This window comes from Dipodomys merriami, unplaced genomic scaffold (assembly GCF_024711535.1).
Source record: "Dipodomys merriami isolate MVZ:Mamm:240054 unplaced genomic scaffold, mDipMer1.0.p SCAF_209, whole genome shotgun sequence".
NCBI classification, from domain to species: domain Eukaryota; kingdom Metazoa; phylum Chordata; class Mammalia; order Rodentia; family Heteromyidae; genus Dipodomys; species Dipodomys merriami.
Window position 1 is genome coordinate 212344 of NW_027203482.1, and position 26062 is coordinate 238405.

The 26062-nt window shown below is 45.6% G+C and overlaps 3 pseudogenes; all 3 read right to left on the reverse strand.

Annotated features, from left to right (window-relative positions):
• Positions 1-17675: 17675 nt before the first annotated feature.
• Positions 17676-17884, reverse strand: LOC138833477 (mediator of RNA polymerase II transcription subunit 21 pseudogene; annotated as a pseudogene).
• A 1229-nt stretch (positions 17885-19113) lies between these two features.
• On the reverse strand, positions 19114-20694 carry LOC138833468 (transcription initiation factor TFIID subunit 7-like; annotated as a pseudogene).
• A 3371-nt stretch (positions 20695-24065) lies between these two features.
• LOC138833478 (protein Red pseudogene) lies at positions 24066-25720 on the reverse strand (annotated as a pseudogene).
• Between the last annotated feature and the right edge of the window lie 342 nt (positions 25721-26062).

Here is a 26062-nt window from a genome sequence, read left to right on the forward strand (position 1 = left end):
GGAGAACAGTACTTGCTAAGGACAGGGTCACAAAAGAATATCATAGTTTTGGAGAATCGGGGCCCCTTGGCAAGATTGTGGCATGATGAAGACACCGAGAACTGCTACTTTCTCTGAGTCTTTTTCTCCTCATCTCCCTATTGAGAATAGTCACCTGTAATTCATGCTGTGGAGGCTATCAGAGGCTAAGTAAGAATGAAGAATAAGAAATTTTAGAATCCATCGTGATCTTCCTTAACCTGCCCACGTGGGTCTCTCTGCACCTCGGAGAGGAGCAAATAAATACAGTGGCATATATATTATTAAGTGTAATTACATTGTTACTTATAGGCTCAATTAAATACTCTGGACATTTTTATAACGCAATTTGAGGTGTGAGGCACAGAGCCACGGCATTAACCTTTAATCTTAGTTCTTTCCCTTCAAGATGCAGTAATGATCCTATTAATTAGTAATGAAATGATTAAATAGGAGTAGAAGCCATCTGATGATGATTCCCCTCATTGGGTCCTCTCCCTAGATTTAAATATGGCCTTTTGACTTTCCTCCCCCAAAGAAAGGAATCTCTGGGTGGGTGTGCTAGGGTGGGGGTATTGAAGAGGATGCAACCTCTCCTCTGCAGAGACTCAGAATAGAAATATGGATAAGGTGAGCTTTGGGTGACCTAGGTCAGGCAGAGTTTCATCAAACATATTTTTGTCTGCCCCTCTGTGTACTGACAATTGTTCCTCCTAGAGACCTAGAGGTAGTGAGGTAGAATACACATTCTGCCATTCTCAACAGCATAGGGCCTACCAAGATCAGTTCAGGCCCAACTGTCTTCCTCCTGAGATCTCCATGGACTAGTGGAGATTGTGGTCACTGCCTGTTCTGTGTCATGTCTTGGACAACACACCATTCTGTCCTTTGCCCTCTGGTTTATGGCACTCCCAGGTGTCAGGAATTATAGGATTGCACAGAGGGAATGAGGCAAAATCTTCTACCTTTAGATTCAGTCTAAAGAGAGCCCACTAGATTCAGTCACATAGTGTACTGTCAAGGATTGATCATTACTACCTGAGAGAGGGAAGCTTAGAGGAGCTGGCATCTGATTCAGCCACAACTGGCACCAGGGAGGCCTTCTTCCCAAAGCACTGGGAGTGCAACAGCCTCTCAGCATTCCTTTATACAGCGAGTCCACTACAGAGCGCTGTGCACTGCCGTGTGCCACATAACACAGCCGTGCTGACTAGTGAGCTCAACCCCGATCCTGCTTACCCAGCTGTGCCACACCAGGTGTTACCTCAGTTATGTCTTGGATTTACTGCCACGTGCTGGCCTCTGTGGCCTAGGTACCTGAGGTCTCAGGCCAGGAACTCACAGCTCCACACTGATTTTTCTCTGCTTGTATAACTGCCCTCTCCCTCCCACCCCAGGCCCTGTCCTTTCACTCCATCTCTTCCTTTGGCCACCATTTAAAACCGGGCAGAGAGAGCTGAATGAAGAGACAACTAGAACCACACCAGTGTATCAACAGGAGCACACAATGCACTCATGCACACACACACACACATACAAGTACATGCACACATACATTGCTCCGAGTCAATGCAGCCCACTCACCCCCACTCCCAGCTGCCCCTCTGTACCTTTCAGGAGTCTTCAGCCTGGTATAGGAGGAGGAATCCTTGGCCTGGTATATCCAGAGGTCTTCTGTTTTCCTTCCACTACCAGACTTACAGGTTTGGATTAAGGTACAAGTTTGGCTCTTTCAACTGAGAGGGTAAATAATCATGGCTCAGACAAGACATTCATTTGTTTTTTTCTCACCCAGAATTCTCAGTGATATGGTGCTGGGTGGGTAACTTTACCCACAGGAGCTGGCTCCTGTCCTTCCAGGAAAATGCAGAGCCATGTCTTTTTAGGATATGAGTAGCAACTCACGCATACCACTTCAGCTCACATAATGCAAGTAAGCGCTCAGTCATAAGGCACACAGGGGCTGGATATTATATTTTGGTAGTCATGTCCCATCATACATTGTATCTACAAAGGGAATAAAGGATTTGGGGGTAAATGCAGGAGACACTGCTATAATCTTTAAAATCTTCAATGTGAGTCCCCCAGGAGAACTGACCTTTTTCTGTAGCCTTTCTGCCTCCCTTTCCTTTTTCAGTTGTTCATCTATCAAAGTTTATGAAGCAAGGCTGGGGGCAGAGGTCAGTGGTAGGGCAGTTGGCTAGCATGCATGAAACCCTGGGTTCAATCCTCTACACTGCTAAAACAAAAACAACCACTAAATATAAAACAAAAGTCTATTAATTAGCTATCAAGAACTAGGCCTTGGGCTTCGTGAATGTACACAGGGTTTAGCCTGAAGTTTTTCATTGTTGAAAGAAGGGTCAAGGCTTTGGCTGTAACTACTGGGAATGTTCACTTAAAAAAAAAAAACAAAGATGCTGCATTACAGAGTAGGATGAAGGAATTCCAAGCATGGGGAACTTCTCTGGAAGCAGCACCTTATGAAGGGGCAGTGGGCAGTGGACAGGGCCCTGGGGGTGGCGCATGGCTTGTAGACCTAGGCAGGGGATGAGCAGACAGTTTTCTCAGCTTTGCTCTCAGCAAAACTGCAAGCACCTGCTTTATCTGCAACTGAGAAGCCAGCCACAGCAAGTCAGGATAGAGGACAGCAGGCATTTCCCTGTAAGCTCCGGTGCAGAGGCAAAGCTGTCTCCACTGAAGGGGTTCTGGGGAAATGACAAAAATTGGATTCAATCCTGTACTCGATAGGCTCTCTGAGAGTCCCTATGCAGAGGCCTGGTCTCGAGGTGTTTCTGTAATTTCCATAGGATCATAGGATTTAGAACATCAGCTGATAACTGTGTGCATAGATCATAACCAGCTCTTCTTATTCATGCTCATGGAGATGTAAACTAGAAAAGAACTGCTGCTCTACACTCAGAAAAAAAAAAAAAAAGCATGGATGCCCGATTTGGATGACTTTGTATGAGGAGGTACATGTCAGATGACCCTGAGAAACAGTGTCTGTGTTTTCTGTTGCTAATTGTACAGTACCACAGTCTGGTCTGCACCTCTATGGGACATCAGAAGAGCAGGATCCTCCGGATCTGTGCATCAGGACCTGACCGTCCCGCCACAGCTGGTGGAAGGGGTTCGGCCCTTCCTCAACCAGCGTCAACTTATAAAGGAATGCCACCAGGAACCCCATCTTCCTTCATCTCTTGCCCAAGGCTCCATTAGGTACATGCGCCTTGGTGGCAGTGGCCTTCAGACAAACCTGGCTATAAAGTTCTGCTACTGGCTGGCCCGGAGACTTTAGGCAAAGTGGACCTGTCTTACACTCACAGTCCTCATTAAAGAATGATTTACTGAGCACCTACCTACCAGGTACCAACAATCCCTCATTCTTAGCAGTTGTGTAAGCCTTTGTGCCATTCACCATCATTTGGCATAGGAAGAAACACTCACAGAGGGGAAGTGACTTGGACTACAAGTCACAGGCTCAAAAGGTTGGATGACGGATCAACATGGACTCCTGGTCTGTTGGATGGGAAAGCCCATTCTCGTCAACTCTCCTTAGTCAGCAAACTTGCAACAGGAACACCAGCGTCCAGGACTCTGGACTTTCCCATGAACATCCAACACTGTTCTCCTTATTTATGGACCGGTTCTCTGCTTATCTTGGAAATGCGCTTGTCACTTGGGGGAATCCCGTGCCTAGAGCTCGCTTCTATCTTTCCACTTCTCTGTCTTTTGCTCTCCATGCTCTCCATTCCTTTCACACTCCCTTCCTCCCCCCCCCACACCTCCCTACCCCCCACGCCGCTGGGCTCTCCCTCTTTCATTCACCTCCCTCCTTCACAAAAACCCTCCTTCTGCCCTCTAATCCTGTCTTTGCCTGATTCTGTGGCTCCCCCCACCTCCATCCCCCTCACTCATCTCTGCTCGTGCTGGGCCATGCTCTTCAGACATCTCATTAAAGTAATTGTTGACCTGAATTCCTATTCCAATGCATCTATAATTATGCTCCGCAGGAGACCCAGGGTGAGGGGGAGGGGAGGATTCAACACAGACTCTTAATCTATTCCGCAGGAATCAAAAACAACTCCCAAGAAAGCAGCTTAATAGCCACGATTAGTGGAATGTTGCTCGGCCATCCACGGGAGATGGCACTGCCCACCTCCCTGGCATCAGCTCAGAGACATCAAAGGTCCTCTCGGAAATGAGTAAGGCTTTAGGGTCTAATTTCCTTTTCCTAGTTAATTAACTGGATGAGGAGAGAGCTGGTGAATTCTACGAGAAGGGCTCCCTTGTCCTTGCTCTCTGTCCTCTAGGCACAAGTCACGCCCCTCCCTCACCTCCCCCCCCTAATCAGGCCTTGTAAGCTTTGGCTTGACTCAGCCTCCGAGCGCCCCTCCCTCACCTGCCCTCCCCCCTCCCCAATTAGGCCTTGTAAGCTTTGGCTTGATTCTCAGCCTCAGAGCAGGGTCAGCTCTGGTGAGCAGCATGGGTTGTGACTGTTTGCCAAGATTAAACCAAGCTCCTGGCAAAGCCAGAAAATGCCCTTTCTCTGCCTCAACTTTCTACCCACCAACCTCACATTTTTCCCATCCATAAAGAGAGCAGGGCCATCAGCATGGGTAGCCAGCGGCTCACTTGATGCTGAACCCTTGACAGAGGCCCGAGCAGCAGCCTCTGAGTTAAAGGCTTTTCCCAGAGACCACTGGGAGGGCAACTTCAGGAAGCTTGTGAATGGGTCTGTGCTAGTTGAGCTCGTGTGGAGTGTATTATTTCAGAGGTTTGCAAAAAATCAAGCCTGCAACATGGGGTGCTGATACATGCTCATCAGCCCAGCACTCTAGACGCTAAGGCAGGAGGATGGCGGGTTGGAAGGAAGTCTGGGCTACATACCAAGACCCTGTCTCAACAAACACTACCATCATCTAAAAGGGCAGATGAAAGCCAGGTCTCTGATTCTCAGACTCAGGTGCTCTGAGTCTAAGAATTTGCATTTCTTAGCAAAGTTCTCTGCGAGGATTCTCCACCTGAGGAGAATTGACACTTTGGTTTTTCAAAGTGTGTTCTCCAGAACAGCAGCACAGGCCCTACCCTGGAAACCCACTAGGCATGCAAAGTCTCAGAACCCACCAGATCCACAAGTCTGTCCAGTGTCTGACATTCTCAGGTTAAGTCACAGCTCGGGTGTGGAGGAACACTCTAACGACCCCACGTAAACATGGAACTGGGGACAGGTGGAGAAGAACCTGTGCCTCCCAGCTGCCAGAGTGCAGTGTCTTCACAATAGTCTCCCCTGGCTCTGTCTCGGCTTCCATTGTCCCTCCTCATGCCCATCCCTACCCCACACCATGAGGGCCTAGTTAGCCTCCACTATCAAAGCCCCGACATGGTGAGAAATGTTTCCTAGGGAATTGTGCTAGGGGAGCAGACCCCGCCTGCTGGCCTGAGGCTGATAGTTATCACTTCTGTCCCCCATGGATTCTCATGTGTTTCCCCTAGCTCACTCCCCTTCTCCTTGGGGAAGGAGGGGGCAGCCTTTACTACCCTCCCGGCTTTGAGAAACCTTATCCTAGTGAGAGACCAGGAAGATAGTTTTGTCTTACTGTTATCACGCCGTGGCAGCCTTAATGAAAAGTCATTATGCATCACAGTCAAAATTAATCATTTCATAAGCTGTGTTATTTCTTCTTTGGCAAAGGAATGAGAAGTCATCTTTTCCAGCCACAAGAAAACAAACATCAGTCACCTTCTACATCCTGAACCACACAAGGCCCTCTTGTCTTCAGTGTTCTCCCCCTAATAGGAACCTGATCTAATGTTGGCTAGAAATGGCCAGGTGGGGGGTGGGGGGGACAGGGGGTGGGGGCTTTAAAAAGTAAACAGCCGTTAGCAGTTCCCTGTTAATTTCCAGCAATTCCCCACGTGATTCTCCCCTGACACCCTCCCCCACCCTCCCCACCCCCCACCCCCGCCCAAGGCCCTGGTTTACATCTGTGTTTGATTTACTTTTCCACTCACAGTTAACTAAAACCTTATTAAGCTATATAAGTCAACAATAAGATAATACTATGTGCCAGTCACTGTTCCATTTTCTACATGTTAACCCATCTAAAGTGTATAGTAATAATTGTGGTAGGCAAGGTCATTTTTCATCACTAATTATCCCCCACTGACCTGTAGAGCATCTGAAACCTAGAGAGACTGCATTACTCATACAACAAGGTCACATAAGGTCATGCGGCCAGCAGGCCACAAGACCTGGAGTGAACAAAGAAACTTCATGTTTAGACACCGTACTATTCCAGCTTCCCAAAGACTCGAGTGCAAAAGTAACAGTGCCAGGTAGGACTCCACTCACACATTCAGGCAAGAAGAGGCCATGGTTCTTGCCCCAAACCTCTTTTTCCTCATCACTTGGATAATCTTTGCTCTTCCCAATCTTGCAGGCCAGATTTATGGAGTTGGAAGCATTTTTAGGGCCCAAGGAATTCCAGAATTTACTCCCATATCCACAACAGACCCAACTGATAAAGATAAAGCCCTAAAGAAGACGCTATCTCCTCCTCCTCTTTGTCTTCCTCCTCTCACCAAAGCATCCATGGATTCAATAAACTTATAACACATTACCACATTCTGAACTCCAGATGAAGTTAACCTTCCATTCTTCTGGGAACTTACAAGATAGGGTCGTGGACAAATGTAGCAGCAACTATCTGCCAGGCAAATAGATGTCAAAAGAAGGTTCGTGAAGCAAAGCTGACAACAATTTCTCAGGGTGTTGACAGACAGTCCCGTGGCCAATCATTGCTGTTTAGAACATGCTTCACACCTGTTGGTTGAGCAAGAGCAACCACACTGAGAAATCAGAGGTTTCTACAGAGACCGAGTCTCAAATCATGGTCAGTTATTTCTCCTATGGCATTTTTGCTTGGGGAGACATGGGGAGTGAAGACAAGAAGTCAGCCACAGAGATACTTTTTTTGAGTAACCAAGCAAGCAGAAAAAGGAGAGGAGGACAGGACTCCAACAGGTGATGGTAAAGGCCCCTGCCTTTTGAGAGCCAGCCAACTGGCCAGCTGAGACGTACTAGCTACACATACACTAGGCAAGCAGAAGGCATATGCTTCTCAGAGTGTAGGTTTTCAAGACAGTTTACAGAGAAAAGGAGTGCTAGCTTTTAACCACTACCCCCCTCTTCCTTCCCATCTTTTCTCCCTCTTTCTACCACATTTTGTAAAACCTTTGCACCCACCACCCTCCCAGCTTTACCCATTCCTCCTCCCTCCTTCCCCAAGGCCACAAAAGGCCTCCAGACTTCAAACAGTAAAGTGCTCCTTGCCTCACCACCCAGGTTTTATAGACTGGAGGTTAGGACCCACCCTCCTGCCCCAAAGCACCCAGGATGACTTCTCATTGATTGTGAGGCCTGAATTCTGGGCCTGGGCACTGCTCCTCAGCTCTTCAACTCAAGGCTAGTGCTCTTCCACTTGAGCCACAGCACTACTTCTGGCTTTTTCTGCTTATGTGGTGCTGAGGAATCGAACCCAGAACCTCATGCATGCAAAGGCAAGCACTCTACCCTTGAGCCACTTTCCCAGCCCAACTAAAGCAATTTTATAGATGAAAATTTTTGAAACTCAACACGTTCGCATTACATCAACCTCCCCAAAGCCACAAGTGTCAAAGATATTTACTGAAACAACAGACTCGGGTCCTCCCTGAAGATTTTAGTCATCATTTCCAGGGAAGAAGCTGGTTGACTGGAAAGAGGGGTTACATGCACCTCCGGTGATTCCTAACTACAAGATAAACAAGTGAATGCAGAGATAAAGTCTTTCCATAAAGAGGCTGACCCTTGTTTAACAATTATGCCACTGTGAGCAGTGAGAAGCCATGTTTGGGGGTTGTTTTTTTGGCTGTGGAAGAGAGGGGCAAGCTAGAAACACCTGGGATTAAATAGCTTCACTCCTTTTGCCCTGGGTTGACAGACCAGGAAATAAGCCTAGGGAGGACAGGAGTTAGCGCTTGATTAGGAGAGGGAGAGAGCCAATGAGAAGTCACCCAGGGTGCTTTGGGGCAGGAGGGCGGGTCCTAAACTCCAGTCTATAAAACTTGGGTGGTGAGTCAAGGAGCACTTTACTGCTTGAAGTCTGGAGGCTGTTTGTGGCCTTGGGGAAGGAGGGAGGAGGAATGGGTGAAGCTGGGAGGGTGGTGGGTGCAAAGGTTCTACAAAATGGGGAAGAGAGAGAAAAGAACGGGAAGGGAGGGAGGGGGGTTTGTGGCCTTGGGAAAGGAGGGAGGAGGAAGGGGTGAAGCTGGGAAGGGTGGTGGGTGCAAAGGTTCTACAAAATGTGGTAGAGGGAGAAAAGAATGGGAAGGGAAAGGGGGGAGTAGCGGTTAAAAGCTAGCGATCCTTTTTTCTGTAAACTTCCTTGAGAATCTACATGCTGAGAAGCGCATTCTTCTGCTTGCCTAATATGTGTGGCTAGTAAGTCTCACTGACTATCAAAAGGCAGGGGCCTTTACCATCACCTGTTGGAGTCCTGTCCTCTTTGTCTGCTTGCTTGGTTACTCAAAAAGTATCTTGGCATTGGTTTTTCTTAGAAAAAGTGACTACCACTCTCTTCATAGTAGAGGCAAAGCTTTAGTCTTTCGGGGAAAAAAAACTCCAGGAATGACTTCTGTCTGAGGAAGGCTTACCAATGAACCAGAATTGGCCCATGGGTCTGACAACTTGTCTTCTAGCTACTACTGGTAGGCTGAAAGTTCTTGAGTCTTCACAAATAAACTTCCTATGCAGACCTGCTCTCTCGCTGGTCACTGCCTGTGTTGAGAACAGCGCTTCTGTGTTCTAAGACTAGCTCCTCGTAATGGTGGTGCTTCTTGCTTTATCTCAAGGTCTTCTAAGCCTCTTGTCTCACTTGTCTCCAGGAATAAACTGCCCCCTCCCCCTGCCAAAAAAAAGGGAGCAGGTGTGCTATTGCAAAAGCTAATCAGGAATGTGAACTCAATCTGGCAAAGTCTCTGAAAAGGAAATGGTAGCAACCTACGTGTTTGTCTCTCCTGCGGAAGAGAATAAGTTGCTGTGTAGAATTGGGGCAGCAGATGGTACTTAGCCTCTATGCACTCTTCTCCTGTGCGTGTTACTCAAATCCTCAAAGACTGGACTCTCTGGAACTTAGAATCGAGGCTAGATAGCTTTGGGAAGCTCTTTGCTGTTTTCCTACACAAGGGAGAGGAGCCTAGGAGTTCATACCGTCGCACAGCTTCAACTAATGTATTTTCAGTATTGTGATTAAGCCTCACCTGTGGTTATTGAGCTTTTCTCAAGCTGGAAGAGGAGGGGTTCTCTAGAAATGTCTAGAAGCTCCCCTTGAAGTTCAGGTAGAGACAAACCCAGGTACTACAGAAGGGGATCAAAAGCTGACTAGTCTGGAAGAGCCTAGATTCAAACAGACTGCAGAGTGCTCTAGAAAAGTAAATGAAGGTTTAGTATGCCCAGATCAAGGTGCACTAGGGTTGACTGTTTCAGAGAAGAATCCACCCTTGAGAGACAGCCTCTTGTGAAAAGATGAATTTACTGGGGATGTGGCTAGCTGACCGGCCAGGGACACAGCACAGACTCGAGCTGAAACTGCAACCCTGAACAGTCCTCAAGCTGGGGTTTTGAAGGGCCAAAATCATGTGGTCCAGCCTGGCCACACACAAGTGACCAATGGGATTGCAGCACACAAATGGTAGTCTCCTAGTAACTGTTTGAACTGACTTATTTTGGTTTGAATTGGTGCGCGAATTTGGCAGTTCCCCACACAAAGCAGGTGGATATTACTGGTGGGGCTTGTACGTTCCAGAAACATGTCATATGTCCCTGCATCCTTGATGCTGGGGGTTGTTAGAGACGGCTATAGGAGGATACGCAATGTACACACTGAGGTCTACACCCTTGAAGCAGGAGGCAACCGATCACGGGGTGGGATGCACATCACATGGCAGGCGCCATTCTAATTTAGGCAGGGTATGAGCTAGGGCCGAAGTCCATGTGAAATACATTTTAAGGTCTCCCTTTATGGCCTCTTTGTTTTTAATTAAGGGTCGATTTCCTCCTTACATGGACAACCCACGTGGAGTGGTTGGCCTGAGAGGAAGCCTGTGGGTGGCTCCACCTAAACAGGGAAGAGTGTAGTACCCAAGTCTCAGGACCCTCACCAAGAAGACCACCGAGTCAGACGTCCCGAAATGCAACAGCAAGGCTGCAGCTCGGGCCTCATCCTACACTCCGACACAGTGGAGCCTAGGAGGAGAGCCCAGAGCTAAAGATTTGCAGGGCTTATAAAGGAAAACAACCAGATGTTTGGATTACCACCACCACGTGTTGCTCTGCTAATTGGTGGTCTAGGTTTGCTCCCAGGATTTGCTTCTGAGGTTTACTTTAACTTTTGAATAGTTTAAACAAGCAACAAATGGTCACTGCCCCAAAAATGGAGTTAACCCCTCAGGAGCAAGAAGCTCTGAGCTTTGGGGACAGATAATAAAGGTGTGGAGTGTGCCCAGATGAAGCAGTTCTCAGCCTAGTGAGATCTCTTTAACCTTCAAGAAAGGATTCTCTAGAGATTTTATTTCAGCCTAAAGGGAGGTGGGCATGTCTCATGACACCAAACAACAACCACCTGGTAGAAAGTGATGGTGGCTGGGGGTATGGGCTTGAGCTCAGCTGGGGTTGGCCTCTATCACAAACACAGAGCGTCTGTGAGCTAATGATGCTTGGACACAGGGTTTAGCCTTAGGCTGGCTATACAGCACTGCTCATCACTGAAGTGTTCAGTGAACCCGAGTGGCTGGCTGTTGAGTCTCTTCTGAACTCAGGTTCTGTCATATTCATCACTTGAGCTTCTAGTGGTGACAAGTAGATCATGGGAAGTGTGTTTTACCTCCATGTAGTGTGCCCGCCTTTGTAAATCACAGGTGGTTCCGCACTTGTGTATCTTCCTAGCTTACCTGTTCAGGTAGAGTTCACATCTGAATTGCAGAAGCCTGTGTCCTGAGCGGTTACTTTGAATATTCTAAAACAACGGATGAGAAGATATTCTTTTTAGGGCCCCAAAAAGTAATGTAAAGAAATCTTCAGGGTTAGAATCTGAGCCCATCATGCCAAAAGGGGCTCCAGCTGCCTCTAAGGACTTGTCAGTCGAAGAGTGATGGTAGCTATGTCCACAGGTGCAAATTCGCTGCAGCCTTAAGCTCAGCTCCTACATGAGGCTGTCAGTCCAATAATGCAGGGCAGGAAGGCGCCCGTGAAATCCAAACATTCACTCCAGAACTCAGATGAACCTCTCGTGTCTGAGGAGAAGCGGGTCAGCTGACACTGTTTATTAGCTGAATGGGAAAGCTCCCCCCTTCTCCCCACCCCCCTCCCTGGGACCTACATGTGTGGAACCAGGTGCCACTGGGTTCTATGCCATGTGAAGTCTGAAGTTCACAGTATCAGTTGTTAAGGTCCTAAAAAGGGTCTACAGCTGCTGAGTTGCACTAGCATGAGCTCAAAAAGTTTGAGATTTCTGTCACTGTCTTTCAAATCCTTTGCTGTGTGGTGATGCTGAAGTCCTGGAGTCTTTTATTCTGTGCTCCCGTGTTGGGATGGCTCCTCTGAAATGAGTTATTGGGAGTTCTAATCACTAAAGGATAGGAGTTGAAATTTAGTTCTGGGATGACTGGGTAGTGCCTGATTGCCCTGTTAACACTGGCACGTTCAGAGGGAGGATTCCTTCAACCCAGGATCAGCTAGGTCCAGTGCTGGCATTTCCTATAGCCAGATAGAAATGTGGCAGAGGGGCATGTCCAAAGCTGTTGGCTGAGGGCAGCCAGGGAGCAGACTTCTGTTGATCTGTTGGAATCAAGTGAAACTAGACTCTTGCTTCCTGCTCTTGGCATGGAACAGAGCTTAAAGTTCTTCCCAGCACTAAGGTGCTGTCCATAAAGCAGGAAAGCTAACAAACTTACTGGCTTAGATCCTCAAAATGGAGTGTTGATCCCCTACCCACCCTGGAAACAAAGGTCAAATCTCGGGGAAGTGAAGATAACCTAGTGATAAAAGCCGGCAATACCAAATGAACCACAGGACCACAGCTTCCCAGCACTACAGGCAATGAGTAGGATCGGTGACTAGTAGGAATGCTTCAAGAGAAATTGATAAAGCTTGTCTACACACAGCCTCTAGTGATTTACATTTGAAAAACTCGGAGCTAGTTTTAGACACCCCCCCCCCATACATAAGCTATAAATGTGTGTATTGAGTAGAGGAAAGACACAGGATCACCATGAGAATTGGCAAGACCAATATCTACCAGCCTCCTAGATAAACCTAGAAAACACGGCCAAACATTGCCCTAGGGGTAGGTAGCCAGCCAGCTTGAGGATGCATTGTATCCACTTGGCTTTAATTTGTCTGTGGCCATTGCTCACAGCTGGCCTGGGATTTGCAGAGCCCTTTAGGATTTTCTAAAGACTTTTGTAGGACTGAGCCTTTCTCCCTTTTGCCTGAACTATCAGTACTATAACTGGTGTCTGTTGATCTTCCACACTTCTGCCTTTGCATGTAGAAAGCAGAGATTGTTTGATTTTCTCCTGAGAGCCGCTGTTGCCTTGTATTGTTAGCCTAATCTCAAGTGGTTTTTTCCCCCAGTTTTACAAGAAATCGGGTTAGACTGGCTAAGGAGGGCATGCCTCTTCAGTGACTAGGAAGTTTTCAGGAATAAATGCTCCTTTCCTGGCTGAGTTCAAAATGCTTCAAGTCTGCAGGAAGTTGCATATTTCCTTGACCTGGTCGCATGTAGCCCTCAGTCCTCTGGGGAGATGACATCGCTTCTTTATAGGTAAACTTTTGTGCTGTTATTACTGTGTTTTTAAAGAGAATGAAGTGTGGCCTGACTCCTGTCTTCAACTCAACCTGAGAATACAGGATTTTTTTTTTGAGGCAGGGAGAGAAGGAAGATGCTGGGAGGATCTTAAGATTTCCCCAACCTGTCAAATTCAGGAGTGGATAGAAACTGGCTTGTGAGCAAGCATTTGACTCTTGAGCAGATGACTCTTGGTCCTGGGTTTCCACCTCAGTGCTCAGAAGGGTTTCTCACGGGGGTGAGGGGGAACCCCTTTCCTCTTCTGACAAAAAATGCCTTTTCACCATTACTCTCTAGAACTTGGAGAGTGAGCTACCTGAAAACTCACCCAAGAGCCAAAAATAAAAAAAGCCAGGCCAACAGCTGCTCAAAAGACATCCTCACTGAAATGCCACGCGCTTTTCTTGTGGCTTAGAAATAAGGCAATAGGAAGACTTGAGACTAAAAGTCTCAGACGGTGATAAGGACAACTTGTGCTTACTGCTAACAATGGAAAACTCCCATTTATAGGGATACTGTGTCAAGGCAGCCTAAGCCAGTAGCCAAACCAAACACAACGGGTTCTGTGTAGAGAGTCATGGCAAAGGGTACCACCCACCCAGGCTCTGGTATTTCTCAGCTTCTAAAACCTTTAAAACTCAAGGGATGATTTTTGCCCTCCATAGGTAAGCTGGTCTCTTGAGGCTCGCTTTGGGTCACATTCCGGGTTTAAAATGTTGGAGAAATGATGCATGTCTTCAGGTCCTTGATTTTCTTTTGCTTATGAACTCAAGTTACTACCAAAGAGTATGTGTAGTTCAACATTTCACGTAAGCTTTTGTGTGAAGAAATTGAGGTGGAGACACTATAGGCCCATGTTTCAACTTGCTTATGCATATAGTCTATAAACCCACCTCCCTAGGATCTTGCATGGGGAACACTTCTGTATTGAAGTTTATTGTAGCATGAACTTTCTCAGGAAGTGGTAACCTTATGGAAACACCTCACTTTGGTTGTGGGCTTTAGCCTCAATCATTTCCATCACCTGAGACTCCTTATATACCTGCATAAGAGGAAGTTCTACTCCTGTTAGGCCTCATTATCTGTGCTAAACTGATCTGAAGAGCACACAAAACATTTTGTGACTACTGACAATGACTTTGATGTCTTTTCCCTTCTCCAAGTCAAGGCTGGGAATTTTCCTGTTCTGTATTGCTTTGATAATTGAAAAGATTGGCTGCATTCCATCCATCTTGTCTATACCTTGTTCACATAACCATCTAGAAATGAAAATACGAAAATGACCTTCATTAAAGGTGGAATAAATTCTCCCATCAGATGGTATAAAGGACAAACACACAAGTTTCAGTAATTGCCTAAGTGGGCAGATTTGTCATATTTACATGTAAACATGAGCTCACTAGCAGTGTTTGCATGTATACGTGAGCTCAGGCAGCCCCTTGGAAATGGTGCCAGAATTCCTCCTCAAAGGTCAATGTGGGTAGAATCTGCCTGGACTTTATCAAAGGACTAATGGACATTATTTAATGGACACTGCAAGTGTTAATGGAGTTGTAAGACCAATGAAGGAAGATGCTAAGCTCACAAAATGGAGATCAGTATCATCGCAAGAATCCAGCTCCAACTGCTATTAAAATTCTTGAGCACCAGTGGAAAAGCATCAGGCAATATAGCCATCTGAGTACAGGGGATTAAAGGGACAACATGAACTTGCTTAGCCAAGGCAATCACTTCCCTATGAAGAGATGCTACCTCTGAAGCAGATGCAAGACAAAATTCTATCAATGCAAAAGCAGATCAGAAGTGGACAGATGGGAAGGGGGCTGAAAGTCTGGGGAAAAGTCTTCAACTATAACTATACAAGGCTCTGTGACTCTCCAGTTGGAACATTAGCTTTGTTTGTAGGGTGATAAATGGATCTCCTAGTACAAGTGAGGGAAGTTCCCTAGTGGGAGAATTTTAGATCAGTAAGATGCATTTTAGTAGAAAGGTTTGGAGGCCTCTTTCAAAGAAATTTGGGAATCCTCTTTGAACTTCTCTAGATCTAAGATGCTCAGAGAGCTGGGTTTGGATAGAGAATGGCTCAAGCTCCTGTTCCCTACCCCCATATGAACATTGCTATACTCCATTACTGGCCAGACATCTGTCCTTGATGGTATGAGCCTTATTTTAGCTTTTATTCAGAATTTTCTATCTAGCCAACAATTTCTCTCTACTAGTTGGTCTGACAAAGGGAAAACTATTTCAACCTGCAAGAATAGAAAAGTGGCTGTCAGAACTAGAAAGTAACAGCAACTAGCTATATCATTTAAACATGGCTTGCAAGATTCTTCGTGAGGAATAAATCCTTTGATTGTATCTGGGCATGCTTCGGATGGCTTTCCTACAAGCTCCCTCAAATTGAATCTGCCCTGGACTTGGACATACTTAAGGTGGCTCAGCTTGAAAATCCAACTGTCTTTGTCCATTTTGTGCTACTACAATAATATATATGCTGCATAACTCAAAGAACAAAAGGCAAGTACCAGAGCACTGGCCTGTGCTGAGGCCCGTGCATTCCTAGGCAAAAGGTGAGACGTGGAAATACATCCACTCATCAGGAGTGTGCTAATGTGACGAATGCATTGGTCTGTTTGAAGAGCTGTTAGGGCTGCATGCACCTCTTGTTGCATTGGTGATTGCATTTTCAGCTCAAACTTGAAGAGGATACACTCAACCCATAGTACCAACCCTTGAGATCCCTTCTCAGGAATTCTGAACTCACAAAGGGGGTGCCCCGTGCTCTACCACAAGAGACACACCTTTTGTGTGTATTAAGTATCGTGATCCTACAGGTTCAAGATAGTAGATGACTGATGTGCCCTATAAACTTCAGTGAGATTAAGTTTTCAAGGTCAATGATAGAACCTGGTTGGGATGTGGTCGGGGGGAAGGCGGGTGTCAAGATTGATTCCTACCTGTGTTTAAAGGTTCGAATTGCATAGAATAGGGAAACTTGGGGCTACGGAAAGTATGGATGCCTACTCTAATGTAAAAGGAAAGTTTGCAGGTATGCTGTGTCTGATGGTGAAAGATGCCCAAATGCTTGTCTGCTGATAAAAGGCTGCAGAATACTAATATAACACTAAATGAGGTTAGCCTGGTTCTGGGAAGGAAATAAGGGGACTGGACTGGAAGGATGCCCTGAAGAGTGTTCGTAGTCAGCTCAACACTGGTGAGCCCCACAGGGGGCTAGGTCTTCACCTCTGCTCGCCCCATCAGTGGCAGAGATGGACTTATGTTTGGGGGGGAAGGGAGGATGAGTAAAATACGGCAAGTTCTATCTCCAAACCAAAATGAATTTCTTCACATCCCCAGACAGCTGCTGGGGAATTGAGCCAGAATACAAATGGAGAGAATGTAGAAGAGACTTCCGTGTTGGAATAAGAGACAGTGGTTGGCATTTGGGAGTGAGCTACTGGAAAAGTGGCTGTCCTCAGTGTAATTCTGTCACTAGGGGGTGTGCAGATCATTTTCTCCATGGAACACCAGCTGGGGGATTCTCTAGTTCAGCCTGATGTTTGTCTGAAGAGAGCACCCATCCTAGGGGTTAGTCTAAATGAAAGGATCAATGAAAGGATCCTTCAGGGGCAGGCACAGGAGAAAGATTATTACAAGGCTTATTAGAGGAGCCATATTTGCCCTGGAGAGAGCACATGACAGCCTCCAATATCTAGGTAGCAGCAGGGTCTGGGGGATAGGAACTGAGGTAGATGGGAGTTCAGGTGGGTCTGGGCAAAGAGGGAGGGGCAGTTATGATGAGAACTCAAAGGCAGAGAGGAGCTCAATTCTGGGTGGAGCTAAGGACCAAAGGTAGGCACAATTCTTACACTAAGACCCGCAAATCCTACTTTAGAAGCAAGTTGAAAATACTAGGTAGTCACTTACTACTTGTTCAGTAAATTATACCTTAAATCAGATATAAAAACAGCCACAAGAAAAGAGACCACACTATGAGAGGTCAAAAAAATTTTTTTTGTGGGGCCTGAACTCTGGGCCTGGGCACTGTCCCTCAGCTCTTCAGCTCAAGGCTAGTGCTCTACCACTTGAGCCACAGCACCACTTCAGCTTTTTTTTCTTATGTGGTGCTGAGGAATCAAACCCAGGGCCTCATGCATGCAAGACAAGCGCTCTATCCCTGAGCCACTTTCCCAGCCCAGGTCAAATTTTTAAGTCTTGGAGTGCTAGCAGAATGCAAGTGGTCAGTTATACAGATCTGCAGCCCCGAACAGAACTCACACCAAGCTTTTTTAAAAAAAAAAAACTTTAATTCTGTTATGAACACAAATACACATCTGCCTTGATATCTTCAAGAGGGGGAGAAAAAAACAATGACGTGAAGATGGCTTTTATAAGCTTCTTTATCAACAATGAAGAGAATCACACATAGCTCAATGGCAGTACACGGGAGAAGTTGGTGCTGCTGTGTTGGTATGTCTGCTGCAGAATGCTAATAGCAGGGACCAGTCCTTTTCTCAGTCCAGGGTGTGACGGAGCCTAGTAGTTGGGAGGGAAAGACTGTATGTGAGGTCAATTTTTCTCTTCAGCTCGGACTGATTGGTGTCATAAGGTGCACTCTGGATCCTTTGTAGAAGCAAGTCACCTCGATAAACAACACCTTCCAGACAGGTAGCAGCTTCTTCGTTCTCTTCCTCTAGCTTACATAAGATACCATCCTGTAATGCAGCTGTGGACTCTTCACTGGGTAAGGAATCTATCAAAACATCAATGTCTTTTGCTGTCTGGGTAATCAGTGTAGTAAAAAGCTGAGCATATTCTTCTGTGGGGTTAGCTGGTTGGTCCTTGTTCATTGTGGATTGGATGTTATTAAATGAAGCAGGCGGACTACACTGTTGCAACACGCCAATGGCATTACAAAAATGATCTGCAAGCACGTTCACCGCGTCTTGGAGCTGTGTGAGATGGTCTTCCATGTTCCCACACACCACAGGAGCTGGAGATGCACCCACCTTTTAAAGACAAAGCTCACCTGTTGGGTGGAGACCAAGCCTCAGCAAAGCATTCTACATAAACACAGCACAAGGAACAGAACTACCCTGGACCTAAACACACTGTATCCACATATTCCCCTGGGTAGAGCCAGGACTGAGGATGACCTATCTCACCTTTAAACCTTGGAGCGGGGTGGATTAATCCCCCACCTCCTGACTAGGCTTCAGGATGTCTGGGAAACAACAGCCCTTTCTCCCTCCCCGCACCCCCCCCAGCACCTGGTCAGGCACTGGGATGGCTGTGACTCAGTTTCCCCACTACCTTCTCCACTGCTGTTTACATAAGTCAAATCAATTGACTTCCTCACTTCATCTCCAACTGCTTTTTTTAAAGTGAAAATATTTGCTTTTATTAAAAATTATTCACATCTCTACATAGGAGAATTAGCTTTGAATTGCAAATAGCATTTATGACAAAAGACAATTTAAAACTAGCTATATTGTCTCCAAAAACTTTTTTCCTTAAAATAGAAGCTTCTGGAAAGCAGAGAAACAGCAAAGTTTTTTTAATGAGGCTCTGATGAAGGCTGAGCTGTTTATTTCACTCATCTTATAACTTTCACCAATCTTATAATTTGACTAACCTTGTCACTTTGATTTCACTAATTTTCTATGATACTTGTTGGGTAAATTAATCCGGCAGCGAAGAAAGCACCACACAGTATCCAGGCAGGAAGGGTTTACACGGGCTGAATTGGCAATCTGAGGTTCTGCCTGTGTTTAAGTAGAGAAGGGGGCCAGGTGTGGCACCACCGGAAGCGGATGACCTCAGGGCCCAGGACCCTCCCTAGTTCAGATGGGAGGCCTGACTGGGGACAGCCCAGCTTGTGACCTTGGAGGAGGGGCTAGGAAGGTAGTCTCCAAGTATGCCAGTTACCTAGGTAATTTAGGTACTGGGTGGAGACTTACACAGGGGGTAGGGAGGCCAGAGCCTGCATGGCCAGGGACCTTCCAACTAAAACAAGCATTACTCTCCCTATGCACTCTGACAGGCCAAATGAATGTATAACCCAGTATGTGGTTCTGAAATTGATGGTTCAACAAAACTTTGAGCATTAGAGAACTATTGCAATGTCTTAATACTCAGTCCAAGTGAGGAAACTTAGTGTTTATGGTAACCAGCCTGAAATTAAGTAGCAACATTCTCACTTCTATAGAAGTGATTCTAGCTCTTGTTGCAAAGAACTGAACTATTCCTTTTCTCCATCTTTTAAGTTTATCCGGTACAGCCTGAAACTTGTTCAGGATCTCACTTTGGTGAGATCCTCTTGTTTTGCTGTCCTGAGTCTCTTGGAGCTTGCCTTTCATATTTCTGAATTCCAATAACCAGTTGATTGGTTCCTTCATTTCATCTGATTCATTTAGCTTATCCTGTAGCTGTCTCTCTAGGTCTTCCTGTGTCCATGATGTTTACATCTTCATCTTGATGCTGTGTCTTGTCTGCATCTTCACTGCTGTGGCTAAGGTCATAGAATATCTCGAAAAGCACATCATATTCTGAGTGAAGGCCCTGCCAGTGGCCAGACATTTCTGGAGAGGAGATCCCAAGGCCTTGATTTTCTGTGTCTTGTTTGATCTTCCACCAAGTACTGACAGCTTCTGCATCTGTACTGATGGGAATCAGCTTTTGTTAGAGTATGTTCGACTTTTCCAGAAAACCACATAGACATCCAGGTGCAAAGAACAAAGGTTTATTGCTGGTAAAGTGGCCAGCAAGACCCTGTCTCACAAGCCTGATCCCCAAATTCACTCCTCGAACCTCCAAACCCACGGAAAGGTCTATGCCCCTTACTGCTCCTTAATAAACAGTCCTTGCCTTGTTGGCCATTGAGTCTGGCCTATTCCTTTTCTGTTCTCTATTTTCCCCAACATACACGAAGCAATCACTTGAATCTCCAGATGTGGAAAAAGAAGCCAATACATTATCTTGCTGTCTTCCAAGTAAAGTCTGCCCTGGGCCATGCAGACACCTGTGCTAGATGCCTCCCTACCTCTAGGCTAAGTTTACGCCCAGTATGGTTACCTAGATAACTGGCTCACCTGGAAGCAGTCACTTGCTCCCTCCTCCAAGGTCACATCCTTGGCCACTCCCTGTCACGCCTCCCATCAGACCTGGGGAAGGTCCCAGGCCCAGATCCAGTGTGGCCACACCTCTGCCTTCCTGTCCTGACCTGGGGGTGCGTCTCCCCTTCTTCCACCTGCTTCTGGACCATTCTCGGCAGGGCAGCAATTCGGTAAATAAACTTTCCTTGCCTGAATAGCACATGGTGTGATCTTTATGGGCTACCTAATAAAACCTACTGAATATACCTTACATTCCAGAACCTTCTCTTTTCTAACATTTTTATAGGCAGAAATTTCATGGTTCCAGACAAACTTTTTTTTTTTCTTGCCTGCTTTGGAATCGGCAGTAGCAACTGAAAACTCCATAGATCACCATCAAATGTGCATATAAGCATCTGACAGATAGCAGGTATCTTACAAAAGGTTTGTCAATGGTCTTCAACCTTTCCATACCACAAGGCAGATCTAGCCAGTTTTGCTGTCAAAGGGACCCGGTTCACTCTGAGTTCATGACGTCCATCAGGATATAACTCAACACTCAATCTGTCCTTCAGGTGGACATGGCCAGATAGTACTGTCCTCCTCACATTAGCAGCATATTCTGGAGGTAAGCGTAAAATAAGCTGGCTTTCTCATTCATGAGGAGCATCATCTTTGATTTTACTCATCTTCTGTGACTCTAACCTTTATTGCGCAAAAAGTTGCAGCTATTGCAACAGTTAAAAAGACTAATGTGCTATGAACTGTTACCTTCAATTACAAAGAACTCCAAGTAGAACAGGAGCAAAGTAGAATAGCGGCTAAGCATCCAGTTTGTCTTAATTTTTAATGAATTCCAAGTCTTAGATCAATGAGTCTTTACAAAAGGCCACTATACTCCAATTAAAAGCAACAAGGGGGTAGTTAGAAAAATTGTCTCCCAAGCATGGTCTTAACCTGGAATTTATTGAGGACCAAAGTTACATCTGACAAACTTGTAAGAATCTTCTTCTCTGTGGGCCTGCTGGAAACGTTAGTGATAATCGTTCACAACCATCCCAGGGACCATGTGGAGGCAAGCAGGAACAGGAGAAAGATCATAAGGCTGTATTAGAGGGGCCATATTTCCCGGGAGAGGGAGCACTGGGTATTCATCCCTATCCAAGTGGCAGGTGGGTCTCCAGGCAGGTACTGAGGTAGGTGTGTGCCCAAGTGGGTCTGGATGTAGAGAGGGAGTGGACAGCTGTTTGGCGGGAATCCTAGGGCTGGGTGGAGCTGAGGGACCAGGGGGACAATACCACCAGTTGCAAAAAACCTTGAAAGGGCAAACTGAAATAGCAATTACACAACTATTTTGGTAGTCCTAATTTTTCCTCCTTTTGAAACATTTAAGGACAATTTTACTTTGTCTAGGAAGCCAACCACTTCACAAATTTTTATACAGGGGTCGCTGCTTTTAATCCTTCCCCCCCAAAGCCACTTTAATTTGCATTTAAATGACCCTGAAACACTGGGTAACTCCCATTACCTTTTCCCAGTTTAAAACTAACCAATTGGTTGGCAGTCTGAGCTTTTCCTCTTAAAAAATTGTCATGAGTTTAAAGGTTTTCTAACGCAAGCACTAGCACTCTACCAAGAATCCAAGCTTAGCATCTTTATGCCTTTTTAAAAATGCATCCAATTGTAAAATAGCATTGAAACCAAATTACATCGCAGATAAACCTCCTTAAATTGGAAAAGTTTTAAAAGGGGGGTTAAGTACATTCCAAGGGGCAGGTTTAGAAATACCAATCACCCACTTTAACATAAAGGTTTCCAGCGTCCATCTGCAAGGAACAGACACAGGATGAAGATGGGCATATATATTGGACACCTTAAGGTTAGATGAACTGCCTTTGTACCAGTTTACCCTCTTCCACCATGCATGGACTCACCCCAGGGCCTGTCACTGTGCATGGACTGGCTGAGCTCACCTTTTGCCAGAACACCCCTCCCAAAGTTAGACCATTCTTAGTTTGTTCTGTCCTTTTTTGATCTCTGAGAAACCAAGCACTTGGGACAGCCAGAATGGGCCATTTCTTTGGCAGTGCTCAACAAACCTTCACACTTAAATTTGACACTTAGGCCCCAGTTTTAGCAGTGCAGGAAAAGTATCTGCTAAGCCAGATAACTTGATTACAGTGCCAATAGCCTTAAGCATTAACTTTGCAAAAGTCAAGAACCCGTAGAAAACCTTTTTTTGTAGGTCTTGGGGCTTGAACTCTGAGCTTGTGAAGTACCCTGTTTTCGGATGCCCCCTCATAGACCACCAGAGACCACGATCAATGCAAACAGCAAAGAGTGGTTTATTGCAAGCTCGAGCTTGGTCCTCCGCGCACTCGGCAACCAGTGACGCTAAGAGGCCCTGAGCATAGAATCAGCACAGTTTTTTATAGTATTGAACAAACAATTTTAAGGAACTTTTACATAAGAAATTACATGATTGGTTAACATTTAAAGCAAGCTAAGCTGGGCAAATATGATTGTTTGACCTTTACAGAAAAATATCCTTGGTCCATAGCTTGACCAAAAACAGTTATGATTCACACCTGGACCAACAGAATGTATGGCATGTCTCGCCCTGGGCTCTGAAGAACCAGTTGGTCAGAAAATTATGTGGCTTTCCTTGGAACTGAAACTCTTAGCCCTAGGTCACTGGGGGGGGCAACACCACTTGGGGGCTAACATCTGCCTTAAGCAAACACCATCTATGGCTCCAAGAACTGTGCATGGCTTTGTCATAAACCCCTAGCATTAGGGCTAAAGTGGGCCATGAGTTAAGTCACAGAACCGAGATGGGGTCTTAAGTAAAATGGAATTGCTTAGGTTTTTCACTTGGGCACTGGCCCTCAGCTCTTCAGCTCAAGGCGAGTGCTCTACCACTTAAGCCACAGTGCCACTTCCAGCTTTCTGATGTTTTATTGGAGATAAGAATCTCACGGAGTTTCCTGCCCGGGCTGGCTTTGAACTGAGCTCCTCATATCTCAGCCACCTGAGTAGCTAGGATTACAGACCTGAGCCACAGGCCTGACTTAGAAAACCTTTTAACTAAAGGTCCTCTCTAAAACAATAATCCTTTCAGAGTTTGGTAACACACCCTAACTTGTTGACCTTCCTTAGAGTTTAAACTTAATCTCATCCATTTTTTATATCATGCTGACAGTTTTTTTAATCTCCAACATGTTTACATATATACACACAGGTGCACAACACACATACCCTCTTATGCACAGATCTTAAAGCACACAGTTTTGGTACTTCAGGAGACATATTCTAAACATTTACACAATTATACAATATTTAAATAAAATCATTTGTTTTACACAAAAGAAATACCCTAACACAGTAGAGTCTTACAATGCTTTGACAAACAGCAACTGGATGCTTTAGAGTTATTTTAATGTACTGGTGACACATTTTCAATCAGGCAAGTTTAGATGTGTCTTCATATTGAATTCCTTCAACTCTGTCCTTTTCCAGGCCCCGTTTCGATGGTCACAGTAGCTAAGAAAGTCTTTTCATTGATGGATTCCAGAGTGGGGTCATTGCCTTTGTAGCTGCCATTTAAAACTAGAATTCTTTTTCCTGGTGTGGGAATTAGTCTCTAAATGAGTCTGGTCAAGTTTCACTCATCTCCAGAGTCCATCTTTACAACAGCTGGGTACTTGTCAATTATTTCCTTAACAAATGAAGCTCTGGCTTGACTGGCTGCACTGGTTTTCCACCCTTTTCTCTCTCCAGGGAGTCTCTTTACAGCAAGTTTCTTGTATTCATCTTTTTCCCACTTTCGGTGAAAGTCCAAGTTTGTTGCCCCGCTAATAGATGCCATCTTCACACAAAACTCCAAGATGATGCTTTTTTAAAAAACTGGTTACCAATTTTAATGCAATCAGGTGTTTACGCAATAAAACTTTATACACATTTGCAAACAAAACAACAAATACCACCTTACAACCTTTCTAGGAATTATAGAAAGTAGAGAGGATACCCATGTGGAGATTTTTTCAGTTGGAAGTAAAGATTAGTATTTTAGTCTTTTTGCTTGAACCCCTTCAGCCTCCATCTTCTTCCTCTTCTCAATTATTACACTGATCTTCTTCCACTGCCGATCAAGCTCTGCTTTGCCATTGGTTTCTTTAAGTCACCTGGTTTTCCGTCCTTCAGACATCTTAATACCATACTGGAATGCAGCCTTGGGCAAAGCTTCCTTATTGCTCATATACGTGCTGTATTCCTCCTGGGTATCAAAGTCCCAGCGGCCTAAGGGGCCCTTCTTGTTACCCCGGTCCATTTTGCTATAATCCACCTCCTCGTCACTATCCACTGCCACGTCATCCATCGTGGCAGGATAGCACTCTGCATAACTGTTAGACATGCCAAAGAAATCACCCAGCTGCTTTTTGTCTTCTGGCTTCTTCAATGACTCAATGCCTTCCCAACTGGCAGACCCTGCAAACTTTTCATTGATTGACTTGATCAAGTCTTGGGCAGACCCAGGTCCTTTGTCAACTTCCATGGGCTCAACATCCGCTTTTGGCTTCTCAAAATAGCTGTGCCTCTTTTCTTGCTCCCTCTCCTGATCTCGTTCTCTCTCCCAATCCTGGTCCAGGTCTCTGTCTGGCTCTCGTTCACCATATCTCTCTTGCTGCTTGTCCCGAGGTGTCTTGGTTGTGGAGAAAACATAGTCCCCAATGTCCTCAAAAATGTTCATGTCAGCCTCAGGAGGCTTCTTCTCTTCCATCTTCCCTTTATCCTTCTTCTTGAGCTTCTTGTTTCGGGTACCCAGCCTCAGGTATGAAAGGATCTGAGTGAGTTTGCTGATGACAGTGTCATTTGTTGTCAGCGTGGTCTGGGCCTCCATGGTTGGGCAATCAGCCTTGCTACGGATAAGTGTGTTGGGAATATCTGTGTCCCCATACTCATCCTCCAGGTCCACCAGATAGGCCATGCGCCCTGGCAAGAACAGCTCATTCCGCTCATCAGCTTTGCTCTTAAAAAGCGTATGATAAACATTGTGGCCAAGACGAGTTTTAAATTCAATTTTGTTCTCAGGATCCTCATCTTTCTTGGTTTCCTTTTGAGGTTTCTCCATCAATTCCTCTTCCTCTTTGCTGGCAATCTCAGCTCGTACCTTTTGAAGAAGAGCAAAATCCAGGCCTTTCACCAAGTGGGTGTGCTCCATGTCACCACCCAAAAATTTGGACTCCTGGATCACCTGTCTTCTCTTCTCTGCAGCTGATTTGTCCACCTCTGCTGTGGGGCCCACAGCCCTATAGTTGGCTGCAGTGCTAATCGGCTTGGTTTCCTCATAATCTTTGTTCACACCATCTCTTCGTTCCTTGGCACGGTCCCGGTACTTCTCTGCTAGCTCGCTCTCTCTCTCAATTTCTTGTTGGCGTAACTTAGCATAATAACTTTTCTTTTTTCTCCTTCGGGCAGCTGGATCTTCATCCTCATTGCACTCTCTTGACATCTCATGGTGACATGACTTAGAAGGTAGTGCAGAGGTAGGTGCAGCCCTTGGGGTCATGAAAAGTTTCCTGAAATCTTCATTGGTGAGTTTTGATTGGAAAGGATCATCCACATCATGGCCATCTGGAGCCAAAGGGTTGGAGAACGGTTCACTGTCCCACTCCGGCATTTTGTCCGCAGTCTTTCCACAGAAGCAAGCACCAAATCTCCAAGATGATGCTTTGAAACAAAAGACAATTAAGAGCTTATTAGGGAACTTTTTTCCTTTGTTCTAATGGTCCAAGTATGAGCAATTTTCAATCTGACTTGGACGCTTTTTCGGTACTAATGAACCAATACTTTGCGAAGGTCTAGACTTCTACTGCTTTCAGTTAATGGTTACAAGAAACCAAAGAACATAGCTTATGGTAGTGTCTCAAATTTCCATGTATCATTGGTCATCTTTAAAGTGCCTAGTCTTGGGTTTATAGCTGAAAGGATCTTACCTCAAAGGGCCACGCAGACAAAGTCACGTAGATTGTGGGAACTTGGCCTTGTCAGCTCTGC